This window comes from Ornithodoros turicata, chromosome 3 (genome assembly GCF_037126465.1).
Source record: "Ornithodoros turicata isolate Travis chromosome 3, ASM3712646v1, whole genome shotgun sequence".
NCBI classification, from domain to species: Eukaryota; Metazoa; Arthropoda; class Arachnida; order Ixodida; family Argasidae; genus Ornithodoros; species Ornithodoros turicata.
In genome coordinates, this window is record NC_088203.1 from 49,712,735 (window position 1) to 49,730,565 (window position 17,831).

Below are 17,831 nucleotides of genomic sequence, written 5' to 3' on the forward strand. Positions count from 1 at the left end.
ATAGACTAGTATACGCACCTGACGTCACACTGTAGCGATGGCGTTCGTGTAGAGAGGGCGTACACTTGCTGCAGGCAAAACAGCTGATGTTGTCAATTGGAGAGATCGCTGTTTTCATGCAAAGGGGGCATACAGCAATGCTCTGTCTCCCGGATGCACATCCCAAGTAAAAAAGGTGAAACGGGATGATTAGGCGCCAGGGGAAGGCTATCGAATATTCGGAAAACATTTTCGAAATGGCGGGTTATTTCAACGAAAATCCAGTTCTGAGCGTTAAAATGGAACACAACCAAACCGTTACTACATGAAGACACAATTTCGGTGTTCCAGTAAGCGTAATTGTTTTGTGGCCACCTTGTAACGAAATCTCCTTGTATGTAAGTTTAGGCCGACATTGATTCACGCACTTTCGTAGACAACGATTTGCCATGCAAAAGCTGCAAGATATGTATCTATACATACTACTTCAAGCACTTTCTTATCACTGGTCTTTAATGCCCTGGAACCTAAGAATGCCATTTTCAAGGTCTCAAGAACCATGAAATTTTCTCACAAACCTTAAAAACAATTCTGCATTTTTGTTATTCTAGCGGATCCACAGTGCAAATTCGCTTTCCTGATGTTGGAGCCGTATCTCTAACCAATAGCAATCAGTAACTGAAATCAGAAGTCAGAGAGATGAACTGCAACCTCTGTTGTACTCGTTTGCCTTCCTTTCTTTCCTATGATCTTCACATTCAGAAATTCTCAAGTGCGTTTATTAACAGATAATTATTTATGGTAAGCACCCACGCCAAGAAGAGGTATAAATTTACGGTGCCTGCTACTCCATTGTATGCAATGGTACCCTTGCACTTATTTTTACATCTTATAAATATTGTACCAAAATATTAAACGACTCTAAAACTTGCATCCTGCGCGACATCACACTAAACGTGCGGATTGCAGTTCTGCAGCGTTGTTTCGGCCTCACGTTCAAATGAAAGGACACAATGAATGCTCCAAGACTTACTCTCACACAACCATTATTTCGGGGCCATGTCCTCGCGCTAAATGGTCTCGAGCGTGCTTTTAAAACTGTAGCGGCACAAGCGGCACACAGGGAAGCCGATGTTGCATTTGCACCTAGCTTCTATCTCGAATAATTAAACGAAATCTAATCAATACATCGATCTGGAATGTAGAACATATTGTCATCTCTTATAACTAAAAAAAAAAGATTTCTCCAAAACAAAAAAATTCCGTCCATGGACACGCTATATGCAATTGCGCCTATTATAAACTAATCAGCGGTTGTTGAGGATATATTGCTATTTGTCTTTTATGTGAAGTTCGTCCCACATTTTCTTTTGTTCAGCTATGCGAGTGTGAGCTCCTACCCCAGACAAGCCAGTTTCTTGTCTTTGTCCTCCATGCGGTCACCTACATGTTACCTTACAAGGAAAAAAACTGGTACTACCAGACCAAAACAGGTGACTTAAAGGGACCGAAAAGTGAATATAAACCTATCCAAACTTTATGTTCAGCGAAAAGCTTGAACCTTCAAAAGTTCAAATATCAAAGAGATCCGCTGAAATCGCTGTAGTTTTTCTGTAATCGAATTGTAGGAAACCGAGCAGTCTGTCAACAATTGCATGACCCCGCGCCATCTGTCGAGGACGCATGTAATACGCGCACTTCCGGGCGCTAATCCGGCGAAAACGAAAATGGCAGTGGGCATTTGTGACCACTTTCTACGTAGAGAATGTTGAGCCTCTTGAACATGAGTGCGCTGGAATTCCGCATTCGAGAACTGTCGCTCACGCAGAACTGTTGTTCGTGCGTTAGCGAGGTGGAAAGTGTGTTCTTTGCAGCAGAAGATTACTCGTCCAGAGATTAGTCCTCACATTCGTCCTCAGCAGTAGCTCACCGTGCCGTGAACATGGACTGCTTTGTGAAATTTCCATGTATCAGGGAGAAGCACTTGTGTAAGCCGAAACAAGCGCTGTTTTTTCGTCGTGAAGGTGTTCATGTGTGAAATGCAAACCGACAGATACTACGGATGGATACTACGGCTTTTGCTGCCGAGAGGTAGAGAATGCGTGTGGAAGGCAGACAGACAATTGCATCAGAACTAATGAACATCTCGAAATACTGTGCCTTGACATCGAAGTACTGCAAGTGTCTTTTACATACATCCGAGAAACCGAAGAGCATGGCAACAGACACGGCAGCGCCGTCTGTCTTTACGCGCTACTTGAACGGCAAACTGGACAGGAAAACCCTTATTTCTGCAGGAAATTCCGTTATACCACCTGTCTTCCATTCACAAGAAGGATATGGGGTGCTCCGAGAAAATACAATAGAAAGTACTCCACTGGATCTCGATCTGCGTCATGCATGCAATTAGGGATGCTTTCCCATCAGTGCATAGACTTGTAGAAATGTTGATGTCAGCATATTTTCATTTCGTGCTTGCTGCAAGTTTTTCTCATTGCTTTTTCTTTGCTGTCACACCATATTATAATTCCTAGCTTGTTCCTGGAGGGTTAAGTAACCTGTAGGCATAGATGTATTTGTACGTTATACTCATGTCTCAATTGTATATGTGAGGAGTAAGTAAGATAATTTTCATCAGTGTCATTCAGCTGAACTATGTTCATAGCCTTTTAGTATACTTCTTAGTGACCAGGTTTCCAAATGTCAATTAATATTTGAACCAAGCTTGGGATTTAGCACTTAATTAACTCTGTTTTGCTAAACGGAGTACTTGTAACTGATTCATTATCACGTCACCAACTAACATTTGTAAAGAAGGACTTGAGGGCTGACTTCAATTATTATTAACCCTTGATCTCGGTTCAAAGTTAACCATGCACCATTGGTGTGCATAGTACTCCAAAATGGCTATATAATTTATTGCATAAGTTCTCTGTTACTGTAATTGAGATGTACTAGTACTTTTGTAAAGTACTTTTGACAGCCCTGCGAATTGAAACTGGCTTCAGTGTACACTACAAATGCATCGTAACATTTGATTGAAATATAATATTAGAGCGGAAGCAACGTTTTGTCACAACTCAAACTATATCTTTCTTTTTTATTGTCCAGGAATTTAGGAAACAGAGTAGGACTACTGATGTTTCTGATGACTTCTGATGTTTTGACGTACTTGATAGAGTTGTAAAACCTGCAACAAAATAAACAAGAGACGTATAAACACTTTTGAATTTAACAAGCTAGTTATATTTTACCATTTGTTCACTTTTGTATTCTCTGTTCGTGAAAAGATTACAGGAACAATAATGCTGCAGATCAAACAATGACCTTCTTGATGAATTCTTGATGAAGATGAGAACATTTCTTCAGGCATGCTAAGTGAGACAAAAGAAATGTACAATGAAGGTTGTACAAAAACAGCAGATCTCCGTCGACTAAAACTTTATATATGTGGATGTTACCACATCGTGTAGTTTCCATCCAAAAGTAGGACTAGGCAAGGTGTTTTGGTAGTTGTTGGTAGGTTGTTGGCATGTTGATGTGCTATACCGTTGCAGCACATCAATATAGATGAGGGGCAAACACAGTAGACAGCGTGATGGCTGCAAACTCAAGTGAACATTTATTCAACAGAACAAGAAACCGAAAGCATGAGTAGAGAAAGGCAGTGCCCATGCAGTGTATGGTGAACCACACTAATCTCTGAGAAGGTAGGATCGGAAGAGTAATAAAAAGAAATGACAGTTGCGTCCGAGATAGGGGAACTCTGCAAATTTAGGACCAATATGATGTGGTAACCTTGCATGGCTCACTACAGCTCTGACACACATTGAACAATTCCAGTAGTGGGGCTTCAAAGACAATGAACGTTCGCTGTTTCATTGGGCATTCAAGTGTAGAGGATGCATCTCTAGAAAATTAATTAGCGTTCCTTAGTCATAAAGTCATAACTACACCTCAACAGGAAGTATTCTTGTACCCTTCAAACAAGCTAGTAGTAGTCATCGGTTTATTCTCCTATTGTTGACGTCATACTAATGTTCTGCACCTGTCCAAAGACTCCAAAAAATGCCACAAAGTCTACAACACATAACAAATCTAGTGCTTCCATCTGTGGACTTTGGATACCTGCTTTCAGCTATTTCTGTCATGTCAACTTGATCACACACACGAAGCAGTCTTGCGCTACTTCAACACTGGAAAGCCCCTAAAATTAAATTTGTTGAAGTAGACAATGTTGAGTACGGGACAAGTAGGATAACATAAGTTAAATGGAATACGTCATCGCTATATTATAATTTATACATGTGTGACGCCTGTACGTACCTAAGACGTTGTGTCGAACTCGTCACCTCGGTGAACAAAAATCACTGGGTACTGAGCATCATTGTGCTTCGTTACGTCTTCGCAATTCGCTTTCTACGGGATATTCGTTGTCATCTGCAGCAAAATGAGCTCAGCATACACGACACGACTGCTACATCTAATAACCGAGTGTTTCGAACCACATTCGTTTTCGTGCACTCTCCTGTTGAATCTTGTGGTAGAAAACGCCCACCGCCGATGGTGAACTAACATGATTTTTGCATCCCCCTACACCAAAACTACACCAGGTATATGTAGGTCTCTCGAATAATTGACACAACAGCCACGGACATGTCATTCACTTATACTTTCTGGTTTCTGCTTCGCGCGACCAACATGACCACCCACGACGTAAACAATAAACGCGACAACACAGATGGCCTTGCAGATGGCGCGGCGGATCGTAGCTCGTAGCGGCGAAGTAGCTGAATGCTTTATTAACGTAAAAGCTATGGAAGTGAGCATCATTTTTAAAATGGCGTTTAGCCGTAAGATAATGTGCGTCAACTTTGTTCTCTACAAAATTAACTCTCACGTGGTAAGGGCTTACCAATCCCTGGGAGCCCTGGACCCGAAACCCAAGTTGCTCTTTTTCGCCGTTCGCTGGCAGCACCGTCCATGTTCCGGCGATCTTCAAAATATTTATACGTAAAAAATATGCCGAATTGAGAAGTAATGCTTTCTGTGTCTTATCAAACAACGATGTTGTGCACGACAGTGGGCAAAAATATGGGGGTTATTTTTCACTTCTCAGCCCCTTTAACATTGACACAATCACATAGCAGAGTGAATAACAACCGTATGTTGTGTGCGGATATTGTGATGCCTGCACAGCTGTTCTTCCAGGTGAAAGAAAGCTTGAAGACTATGCTTGCCACTGCCGAACACATACGGTTCCCACTCAGTCTCAAATTACGAGTAAATTCCCTCGCCATTACATTATTTTCTTAGCGCAAATATCTTGAAGTATTTACTCTTTCGGAGACGTTTCATAATATAGCTCATATAGAAACAAATGCGACAAACGAAACATAGAAATAACGACGGAGGTTGTACAAAACTGTTCCATCATGAATCTATTCAGACTCCAGTAGTTGTAATAGGACCGAAATTGGGAAAATGTGTAGAAGCGGAAACGCTTGGGACGCAAATGCGAAACAGCACCGCACACAAAGTTTTCTGGTCGACAGTGATAAAATGCTACTTCACGATGAACACTTTATGTAAATACTACATGATGACACATGGAGTGTAGTACAAGCACAATGATGCTGTCGACACAGCCTATTCCCAGCAACGAACTGTTACATACTTACGCGCAATCTCTTGAACATCATTACCCCTATTCACCAACTTACTTAAACCATTGGTTTAGTGACGTCGGGTTCAAATCGATCACTTGAGACTTTCGTTCGCCAGTCCTGGATCACCACCCCATGCTCTACAACCTGCTGCTGTGAAGCCAATGGTACCGCATATAGCGAGCTTCTTGCACGGCGCATGCGCATTTCACCAGAGTCTACCAGAAGCGGTTGTGACCGGTAGGCCTAATCCTCGGTTCACGAAGAATTTTTCATCAAATCTTGGGTAAGTTTTTTTTTATTGTTTCCGTTTCCATCTAACAGAAGATGGCGGTGGTCCTGGAAAAAAAGCTGCAACAAAGTAGCTTGAGGGCATGCGGGGGCCGCACTGACACTAGGCAGCACTATAATTAAGACGCAGAAGTACACAGTAGAGATAAATAATGCACAAGAATCACACAACATATTCTCATACCCATAGACTTTCTGTAGTAAGTAGAAATATGGCACAGGAGAATAGTGGAAAGAAGAATTATAAAATAAAAGCACTCAATGCAGCTCAGTAAGTAAAGAACAAAAACATGCAAAATTTACTGCAGTACCCATACACTTTCTGTAGTATGTAGAAACAGAGTGGGTGAAAAGAAAAGAAAAAAAGGATAATTCAGAAGTACTCAATACAAGTCACTGAGTAAAGGAAAAATCACAAAATTTGCTACATTTTTTAAATTTAATTAAATTGGAATTTAATTATGACCAAAAATACCATGACATCGTAACTGTTTATGCTTGCATGTTTTCAACCCAGTGCAACCGGAGACGCCTGTTAGTGATGTTTTTCAATTTCTGATTTATCAAGATTTCCTCGTGCTTGTTTATGAGGAACGGCAGCTGGTGGCGTAGCATGTGCGACCCATATTGTGTTCGGCAACGGGGTACCTTCCAGGCTTCCCTGGAACGGGTTTGAAGAGCCTTAGTATTTTTCTCCAGTTGTGACATAGCGTATAGTAGTGTATATAAGTTTTGATTGATATAGTTACTAGAAGCGCCTATGAGATGGATTTTATCGCAATGGGACGAATATTCGCTTCAAGTATTCCATTTCGATCATCCACCCAAGCTACTTAAACCGGTGGTTTAAGACCAATGTATTTGAATGGGACGTATTTTAAACTAGGGGAGGGGCTAGTTTAACGTCGGCCTAAGTACGTTGCAACTGTGAGCGTGTGCTGAAAAAACTATCGTAGAGTGGTTGTGGTAGGTGATGTTTCACTAATTCGAAGTCTAACTGGTAAAAAGTAAACAGAATCGGTTTAAATGCACGGTTAGTAAAGAAAACTGGCGTAACTATTGACCGGGAGCACGAAATGCAGCAGTTGTTTTTAGAAGGCGCTATTGCAAGCTCTTGCATGGTAAACCTAAAAGCACCGTCAAAGTGTGGTCAAAGCGAGTGACATCGACATGTGCCACTGGACAAAATCCAGATACCAATCCAATGGGCCGATAGAGAGTGCGGATGGCCGAACGTCAATGTGCATCGTCAAACAAAGCATGGTGCTGGCTGTGCTGGCGCTTATTATAAGTGTCATCTCCTGTGATACACACTGTAAGCACCCCTGTCATTGTACAGTAAGAGCAGTAACGTGCTAGATGGTTGTTGCGAGCCCCGGTGGAGAAATTGAGGGGCGTTATCTACTCGCATGTTTATTAACCGTCCCAGTATCTATCATCTCTTTGCAGCGTGTGTTATCTCCAGAGACATCTAACCGTGCAACAGGACTGATCATAAAGTGCATTAGCATCTTGCGGCTGTTGTGTGGATACTATCGAGGCATGGAAATATTTCCCGTTGAAACTTCATGTTGCACTACACTGAACACGAAATTTGAGCAGATTTTGCGTTCCCAGATTATGAAAATACCGGAGCAAAACCGAACGAGGTCCCCATTTTCCCTGGATTCACATCTAATCATAGATGAAACTGAAATGTGCGTTTTACTTATTTCAGCATGCCACAGCAGAGGAGACCAATGAAAAACAGTTCTTCAGGTATTGTGTTACTACTGCTACATTGGAAAACATTCAAAAAGACAGTTGGGCGATTCCACGCAAAATGCTGGCCTGCTCGGCCCCCACAAAACGATCACGAATTTTTACGAATATTTTTTTTAGCAGTCCCTAATAGTGCAAAACGACACACCACGAAACATTTCTTCCAAAATCTCAATGTGGCGGGTGCTAGACACGAGCAAAATTCGCAGCGCTGGCGAAAACCGTGCATGGCGTGAACGGCAGGTGCGGCTCATAGAAAGCACCTAAAACTGTGCGGTTCTCTTTTGCGTATAGAGGAAACTATGCTCTACACAGCGTCCAAATCCCGGTTGTCGTGCTGTAATCGGTGTATGTATACAAAGGCCGGAAGTTTCGCAATTTTCCTCCTACTTCGTGATTTTTTTGTGGAAAATCAAACCATTAAATTTTAACGAATATTTTTTTCCTGCCAAGGCCCCAAGGAATACTTCAACAGAAAAAATCGGCAGAGACGTAACCTTCATAGTCATTGCAGGAAAAAAAGAGGAAGTATGCGATTTTTCCGAAATTCGCTACAATCGAGCGTAAAACACGCAATGAAGAGGTCGGAAGAGACGCCTGAAACCAACGCTGTTTTATAGAACGAGCCTTCCTCTACAACATATTAAAAAATCTCGAGGGTGTTTTTTTCGTATGCAGGAGAAAATATTTTTTTTGTAGTAGAGGGTATTACGGCCACACTGACCCACGTTGCATGTATCCAGTGGGGTGTTATATTTGTTTCTTGGGCTCCTGTTTTAATTCTGTTTATTTTCAATTTTTCTCTGGTCTAGTTGGGTTTTAATGGCCAAGCAATATGCTGTGGCGCAGACTTCTGCAAGGTTACCATAGTCTTTGCTGCTGTAGCATAACACACGTATTGCAATCCTGGGTGGTTAAGTTTATGGCATTGTTTCCGGTGTGCACGGTGCCGGCAACGGAGATTGGGGATTAGCGGTGATGGACAGGTCTAAGTAACACTTTCTGTCGTGTGAGCTAAAGCTCTGCGCGGATGAGCTTTTTGACATCCGCATCCTATCCGAAAAATCCCGGTCTCACACGGCACGCAGCAATAGTTCAGTTTCTATGCTCGATATATCAGGCCAATTTTCCAGGAAATAAACGTTATTTCCCGTCAGCACAAAACAGAAAAAAAAAATGCCAACAAAGAAAAGCTGTCACCAAACTTCATCCACACGGGCGACTTCCTCTCTTTCGTTATGACAGTGAAAACCCCGGAGCGGCATAGCTTTTGGAGCGAGGACAGGTCCTGAGTGTCCATGATGCCACCAAAGGATACACGACAGCAAGTACAGATTTAGCTTCCACGAAAGATTTACGGCACCAAGCACCGAAACACATTTTGCACCAAAGGGGGATAAGTAGAGTTTTTTGCAAGTGAAAAGCAAGATCGGCGCCGAACGCGCACCTCGACTCGAGACGCCAGAGAACTCTCTCAGATGCGCGAGCGGCTTTTGTACACCTTGTACTCTATGTTCTGTACCTAGTGTGAAGCAAACTGATGGCGCGATCTCGCGGTTTATCCGCGTCTGACCCGCTCCTGATCCGGCGCCATCCGCGTCCGATCCGCAGATCACAGCAAGCGTCCGTATTTCATCCGAACCCAGAAGTTTCTTGCGGATATCCGCAGGTATACGCTTCCATATGCGAATGGTGCAACGCTTTATATAGCTGTGAGCCTCACTGGAACCTAGGACAGCATGGACGATGAGCCACCACCACGAGATTCCGTCGTTTCCAGTACTGCCATGTCAATGACTTTTGCACGTTCGTCTTTTCCTCAAGCGTTATAATTTGTTAAACTTTTCGTGGTTAATATTTTTGCTGAATTGTTCAGCATTTAAATGTGACAGTTAAAGGGAACTTTCATCAACTGAACGTGCCTCTACGTGCCTATAATATTCATACTGGTGAATTGGAACTCCACAGCGCTCAACTGGAGCCATGTTCCTTTGGTCCGGGTGGTTGTGATATTGAAAACCAACCAGAAAAAAATAGGAAATACGATGAATTAAATCGGGAGCCCAAGAAACAAATATAGCACCCCACCGGATACAAGCAACGTAGGTCAGTGTGGCCGTAATATCCTCTACTACAAAAAAAAAAAAAAATCTCCTCTATACGCAAGAACACCCTCGAGCTTTTTAATATGTTGGAGAGGAAGGCTCGTTTTATAAAACTACATTGGTTTTAGGCGTCTCTTCCGACCTCTTCATTGCGTGTTTTACGCTCGATTGTAGCGAATTTTGGAAAAATCGCATACTTCCTCTTTCTTTCCTGCAATGACTACCTGAGTTACGTGTCTTGCGATTTTTCCTGTTGAAGTATTCCACGAGGCCTTCTCAAGGAAAAATATTCAGTAAAACTTAATGGTTTGATTTTCCACAAAAAAAAATTGCGAAGTAGGAGGAAAATTGCGAAACTTCCGGCCTCTGTATACAAACGGCGATTACAGCACGACAGCCGGGATTGGAACGCTGTGTAACGCATGGCTTCCTCTATACGCAAAAGAAAACCGCACAGTTCTAGGTTATATCTATGAGCCGCACCTGCCGTTCACGCTAGGCACGGTTCTCGCCAGCACTGCGAACTTTGCTTGTGTCTAGCACCCGCCACATTGAGATTTAGGAAGAAATGTTTCGTGGTGTGTCGTTTTGCACTATTAGGGACTGCTAAAACATTTTTCGTAAAAATTCGCCATAGTTTTGTGAGGGCCGGGCAGGTCCGCTGGATCATTTCGCGTGGAATCGCCTAGTTGCTTACTTCTATTTTGATTTATCGTCTGGTAACAGTAGATCTGCTTTTATAGGGCTGCTTCTGCAAAAGACACTACACAGCAGTGTGCTAAAGCAGGCTGGATACCTTTTCGAAGCATCATAACTTCTTAGGTTAACTATTGCAGATACATAACCATAACCAATCACTGACAGTTTTTGTGCATTGTATAAGCACATATATTCCGGAGACCCTTTCTCAAAAAATCTCTGTTGTGGACTCATTCGTCACAACAACTTTGTATTCGTGAGATTTTTGTTTATATTCCGACAATAAAGGCTGTTACGTAGTCCCACAAGGATGACTTTTTACATAGAGGCATGCACTCTCGATACCCTGCTCAATTAGTTGGTGAGGTCACATGAGAACATAAGTGAGCAATGGTGCACAAGGAAAAAAATCATTGCTACATTCCACAGGCTGACTCCGCTAATATATCTGAGGTGTACTGCAAAACAGCTGAATGGCATAGGAATCAAGGGCAATGTGTACAGAAACTTTGAGCTCCCTTGCTCACATTGCACTGCACTTAAAGTTGAAAATTAGATCAACTGCAATTACTGCATATAACATCTTCCAGATAGACATAGTAGCCAGCTGGTACATGCAACATCAAAATGGAAATGTGGTTCTGCAATAACTGTAGCATGAGTGCATGGAAATATTGTACATGGCCACATGACTGTTACTACTTAAAAGAAAGTTAGCTTCTCTTAGCATGGGTACAGATTTGTCCTGCTAGTGCAGCTGTTTGTATATACACTGAGCACACGAGAACGTGGAAGAGCACGGCCCCATGTTAACAGTAGCTATCGTTCTTTTACGTTATAGACAGCTGCCGTATCGCTGCATAGTTAATTTCTGTGCGCATGTGTTCAGTGTGGATATAGATGACAGTAGTAAAGCAGGGTAAACATGCACCCATGTTACACTAGCTCTCCTTCGTTTATGTTGTTGATAGCTGTCATGTGGCAACAGAGTTGATCCATGTACTCAGGTGTTGAGTGTGAATATAGCACTAAACAAAAAAAAAGTGTCCCTTTTGTGTCTCTTGAAGCTCAAGGCTTTTCTTTCAAGCTAAAATGTATGCATGCTGTTCTGCATCATTTCTGTGAGCAGGACTCTTAAAATTGCTTGACGACACTGCAGCTTTACACTGGTTTGATGAGTGCACTCTTGTTGGGCAGTCTCATATCCTGTACAGGTAAATTTTAAGAATGGGAAAACACATTCCTATGGAATCATGCTACATGATTTTGCTTCTATTTATCGCGAATGGCACAATGCCTCTAATTTGGTGTTGCGCCTGTCTTCAACATGTTCTGAGTAGCTGAGTTCAAATATAGTGCACCAAACCGATATTCACTTCTAATATGCATATGTGTAGTACCTCACTGTACAATCAATTGTGTTACAACTTGTTCCCTTTGCACCAGCTCAGGTGCATGCTAAGTGTCCATGGTTTTTCCCGTATGACATGTACTGCACAATATCTGTGCAGAATGGGTACTCCCATTTCACACCAGCTCTCCTCTGCCTTGACATGCACTCCACCCTTAAAGCAGTGAGTGGAGGGCATACAGCATATGGGAATACTACGGTAACAAAGTTCGGATGTAACTAACAGTGTGTCATCAGCGTCATGACAAATGATTTTAACATCTATGGATCTGTCACTCGAAACAGTGCCTGAATGCTGTTGCAATACGCGACACCATGATATACATTTATCGCTTGAAAGCTTCCTTCCCCCTCATCGTAACCAGGAGAATATGTGACATCTCATGCAAACTACTTTCACTGAATGACTGGCACCAAATGCCTGTGACATATGATTGTATATGTGTCACACCTGGTTATTTATTTTGTTTCAAGTAAGCAGTTCTTCAAAGTCACATGTCAAGAAAATTTACTGATATACAAATTTGTGGCTGGCATTAGCTTAGGCTTATCGCATACCATGCCATCCTTAACACAACTGACCTTCATGAAACACACGAAAAACATGTCTGTGTAAGAGCTTCATCATAGGTTCGTAAATCTTGTGGTTGTGTGTGTGTGTGGAATTTTTCATTTCTTTTTAACGGGAAATTCACACTACTTCTGTTCCTTTTTAGAACCCCCTCTCTTCCCACATTTTCTGTAGAACCCTTAAGGGTGCATAAAGTTCAGTAAAGTGGAACGAAATAATTACATGCTCATCTTGGGGGGGGGGGGGGTGCGCCAACGTAATGCATTTGCCCGGAACCTGTGAAACTGTTGCTTTGGGTGCTGGTATATCGTGCAGACCATCTCCCCGTACATCATGTATTAATTTCCTGAAGTTGCCTGAAGACTGCATGTTCATCACTTGTTACTGAAGTTAGGTGGTTAGTCATGCAGAGGCATCTATATTATTTTACTACATATTCAGTGTTATGTCCCATACATCTGCTCCCAAACTTTGTCCTTCATGATGCAGTACACCATGCTCACTACATTAAACAGTGTAGTTGCATAGATTTGTGCTGACACAACTGGATGAATATGTCGGCCTCTACAAAGTGACACCTACCAACGTGGCTCAAAAAATAACTGAAATTGTGGAAGAAAGATATACAATCATATAAATTTTAATAAAAGTAATACAGCACATTGTAACTAAGATGCACCTGATTTCAAGTTGCATTCCTTTCTTTGTGTGAGCTTATTTGCATTGCGTACATTTGTCCATTGCGAACTTAATCTTACTGTCTGCTATAGATCAATGCTGAAAGCAAGCAGACAATGATCAGTGACTACAGAGATTTCATGCTAGAATGAGCACCTCTAGGTGTGCCTTGCTTTGATATTCCGCTGTGTTGTTTCTCAAGAAATAGCACAATCTCTCAATACAAAGCTGCACAGTCAAACTGCATAATCACACAGTGCAGAAATGCAGCCTGCGCAATAATTTTTCAGAGCTTTATCATCTGTGTAAAGAACGAGAATTAGTCGAGGAAGGTCACAAACATGAGCGATACAAACATGTAATCCTCGAATACCCAGTTGCTTGAATTACCGTGTGTATCTCAGGATGTCTGCAATCCAGTAAAGCATAGAAAACTGGGAAAATAGTCCGAGAACTATTCCATGACTGGAAAACTAAAAAAATGCCAAGCGATCGGTGAAGAGCTGCTCAAACAAAATAAGTTTACACAATTATACAGGGGCAGTTATCATTTTCATAGCATCGCACAGGCCTCTTCGGTCATTTCACAGTCAAAGTTGAGTGATCTGTGTTAGAGTGGAGTGATAACTAACTGCATCGCTACGCAAATTCTTTCTGAACAAGAATCCTAAATTAACTTAAATAACGAGTGATTTCGCAGAGCTTAGTGCATGATGCAGTCGTCTGTGTCATTGTTCTTCTGTCCGCGTCTTCTGGCTGTCTACACCAGTGTTGCGGATTTGGCCGCTGAAATCGGATTTCAATCAAATCCGCATTTTTTTCTGAAGGTAGTAAATCAAATCCAAATCAAGTCCGGATTTAAATTTTAACACGTTAGATCAAATCCTTTTAAATCCGGATTTGTTTTTCCGGACCTAAATCAAATCCGCTTTTAAATCCGAATTTATCGAATCTTTTCACAAATCCGGGAGCCAAAATTCGTGGAGTAGCTTTACTAGACCTATAACCGTGTATACAAATTACTAATACTGCACGTATTCACTAATCAACGGCTAAATAACAGCATGACGTGGCACAAAGAGCAATACATTTCGTCTGATTGACGAGGATATAAAGGGCCAACCTATCAATCCGCAGGCTGAAATTTTATTCATATTTTAGGACAAATTTTTGAGTTTAGAAAGACACTTTCGGTTTCGCCTGCACGGCGTGTACCAGACTATCAGTCACCACGTATCAGCCTGTGTCAGGGGCGGATCCAGACGATCGGTGTGTGTGTGGGGGGGGGGGGGGAGGGGTTCTTTGTCGGAGAGCGTAGTGGGGGAGGGGGAGAGGGAAATCCAATGTATAAACTGACGTTTTGGGGGGCGATTCGGGGGAGCAATTTCGCGAGTTGCTTCTACTTACAGCCATTTGCTCGCTCTACCACAGGAGCTATATAAATGATATCTATACCAGTCGATAGTGAATGAGTTAGCGGCTCTAATGAATCTACCTTCAAGGGAATGCCTGCACCCGCTCATGAACAACAAAAGTTCTAAATCGTATATTTTTTGCCGGAAGTGCTGTGTTCGGGAATTTTTTCGTAGTGCCCCTTTAAAGTAGGAGCCACGGGACTTTTTCCGCGTGCTGTCTTGAACCCATAGTTTTTATCAGCCAAATTTGAAGGATGTGGTAAAACAAGAAGCGCGATCCTATAAGGTCGAAGTTGGGAAAAAAATTCGAACCAACATCCGCCGCCGCTACCTTCCGCCTCTATATCGGAAACGGTTCATCGGATGGAGCTCGAAATTGTTGCATTTGTCATCAATCGAGATGCTATCTAACATATATTTTTTCATGAAAATTAAGAATTATCAATTTCCCCAGCCTTGTCCTTTTTATATGGAACTACCCAAGAGTGGACAGAAGGCGACCCCACTGTGCCACCTCTAGCGTTCGCACGCCCCGTGCGGGCAACGGGCATACCGAGCGTGCTCCCTCTTCAAGGTTGAAGGCGCGCAGCCATTTCGGATCGTTGGGATCGTTGAATGTGGATGTCGTATTTCACGCGCGACCAGCCGCCGTACGATTAGCTGGAAGCTAACACCGTTCGCGTTTTGGAGGGCATGAGTACTTCCCCCAGAGCTAGGCAGTCCCGAGCATTGCCCGAGCACAGAGCTGCGTCGGCCTGCAGGCCTGCAGTGTGATAGCATTAGATTCTTCCTCACGAAAAAAAAAACTCGTCCTCCGTCATTTAATTCCCCGTTGTCTCAGACTCTGGGAGGGGCGGTGCACAACCCCCATCTCCATCATCACGTATCGTGTTCGCTTCACGGGGCATGAACAGTGTGGAGTTGGTAGGTATGGTGCACCTTCCCAAAAGCGGATTTTGGGTCAGGAACCTTCTCGTCATTTAGCACCGGGCGAATACGCCTGAGTGAAGGAATTCCTATCACGGGCCTAGGCTCGCAGCTACGCCCAAAAACACACGCCTGCGTCGATTTCTACCATCAGTACTCAACAGACCACGGGTCGTTGGTTACTATACCCTGGGGGTGACAATTAAATGGATCGTTAATAAATCGTGGGACATGTTACGAATACTTATAGTAAACATGTAGCCCATGGGTCTATTTTAATGCTGACGTTTCGGGGCGTTGTAAGAATTTTCTTCGCGCAGTACAGACTGTTGTAATCCAGGAAAAAAAAAGGGTATGCGAGGAAGAGTTGCACATTTTGCCATGATTGTCCGTGGGAGTAGGAAAGGCTTGCCTTCCCGAAATCACAAAATGATAGGATGTGATATATTTATTGTTCGTTTTTACTTCGTTTTGACGTGAATGCGTGTACCTATATGAGTTCAATATGATGGCGAAGACCAAGGATTTCGCGACATGATTTGGCAAGCTCGAAACGGGTCGTGCTTGAAGACTCAGCTAGAGGTCCACAGGAACGGTGCCGTCCAATCGACAGAATAACGTTAACTGCGTTCAAAGAACTGCACCTGGTGTTCCCTCGGTGCGGTGAGGGGAAGTGATTCGAACAAAAGGGCTACTCCTGTCGCTCTGGGGAGAGGACGGCGCTATTGTGTGTGCAGATTTCAGACAAGGTCACGTCAATTCGTGTACAATGCGAAACGGCGCTTCGCTCAATTTCAAATCCATGCATCTTGTGAGCGAGCTCGGCGAAATCCACGCGCAAACCCGCTGAAAAAGGGCGATTTAATCCCAATCCAAATCATTCGTGGAAAATGCGATTGAATCCAAATCATACCTGGAATATGCGATTGAATCCCAATCCAATTCATTAGTGGAAAATGCGATTCAATCCAAATCCAAATCCTGCCCATATATTTTTTTTTTTTTGCGCAAATCAAATCATAAATCAAATCCGCCAGCCCTCCGGTGGATTTAAATCCGGACTTAAATAATATCCGTGGACTCAAACCGCAACACTGGTCTACACACCATAATTCGTACGACCTACCCCGCCTTCCTACACTTGTTTAGTGCATGATGTGCTGTTGGCATGATGGCAAGTGCGTGTGCAGATTTCAGACAAGGTCACATCAATTCGCGTAGAATGCGAAACGGCGCTTCGCTCAATTTCAAATCCATGCATCTTGTGAGGGAGCTCGGCGAAATCCACGCGCAAATCCGCTGAAAAAGGGCGATTTAATCCCAATCCAAATCATTCGTGGAAAATGCGATTGAATCCAAATCCAAATCATACCTGGAATATGCGATTGAATCCAAATCAAATTCATTAGTGGAAAATGCGATTCAATCCAAATCCAAATCCTGCCCATATTTTTTTTTTGCGCAAATCAAATCATAAATCAAATCCGCCAGCCCTCCGGTGGATTTAAATCCGGACTTAAATAAAATCCGTGCATTCAAATCCGCAACACTGGTCTACACACCATAATTCGTACGACCTACCCTGCCTACCTACACTTGTTTAGTGCATGATGTGCTGTTGGCGTGATGGCAAGTGCGTGTGCAGATTTCAGACAAGGTCACATCAATTCGCGTAGAATGCGAAACTGCGCTTCGCTCAATTTCAAATCCATGCATTTTGTGAGGGAGCTCGGTGAAATCCACGCGCAAATCCGCTGAAAAAGGGCGATTTAATCCCAATCCAAATCATTCGTGGAAAATGCGATTGAATCCAAATCCAAATTATACCTGGAATATGCGATTGAATCCAAATCCAATTCATTAGTGGAAAATGCGATTCCATCCAAATCCAAATCCTGCCCATATTTTTTTTTTGCGCAAATCAAATCATAAATCAAATCCGCCAGCCCTCCGGTGGATTCAAATCCGGACTTAAATAAAATCCGTGGATTCAAATCCGCAACACTGGTCTACACACCATAATTCGTACGACCTACCCCGCCTTCCTACACTTGTTTAGTGCATGATGTGCTGTTGGCAGCCGTATTTTAGCATGGCATGGCATGAGCTGTGGGGAGTTTTTAGGCATTGGTGGTGGTGATGGTTTGGCATGTAATGGTGCGATGATAATGCTAGTGAAATTTACAATGCCAGTATGAAGTTGAGAGAGAAGCTTGTAAAGAATGAGCATGGAAAATATGTAAGTCCCCAACCACTTGTGTAAAAGTGTTCCCTTAATAATATATGATGTTGAAGAAATAAGCACAATGCAATTATTGAACAAAATAG

General features: G+C 42.7%; 1 protein-coding gene across 1 annotated transcript in view; it reads left to right on the top strand.

The window, feature by feature from the left end:
* Nucleotides 1-17,831, top strand: part of LOC135388463 (phospholipid-transporting ATPase ABCA1-like) — a 391,000-nt gene that overhangs the window by 2,901 nt on the left and 370,268 nt on the right. The gene's annotated exons all lie outside the window — the stretch shown is intronic.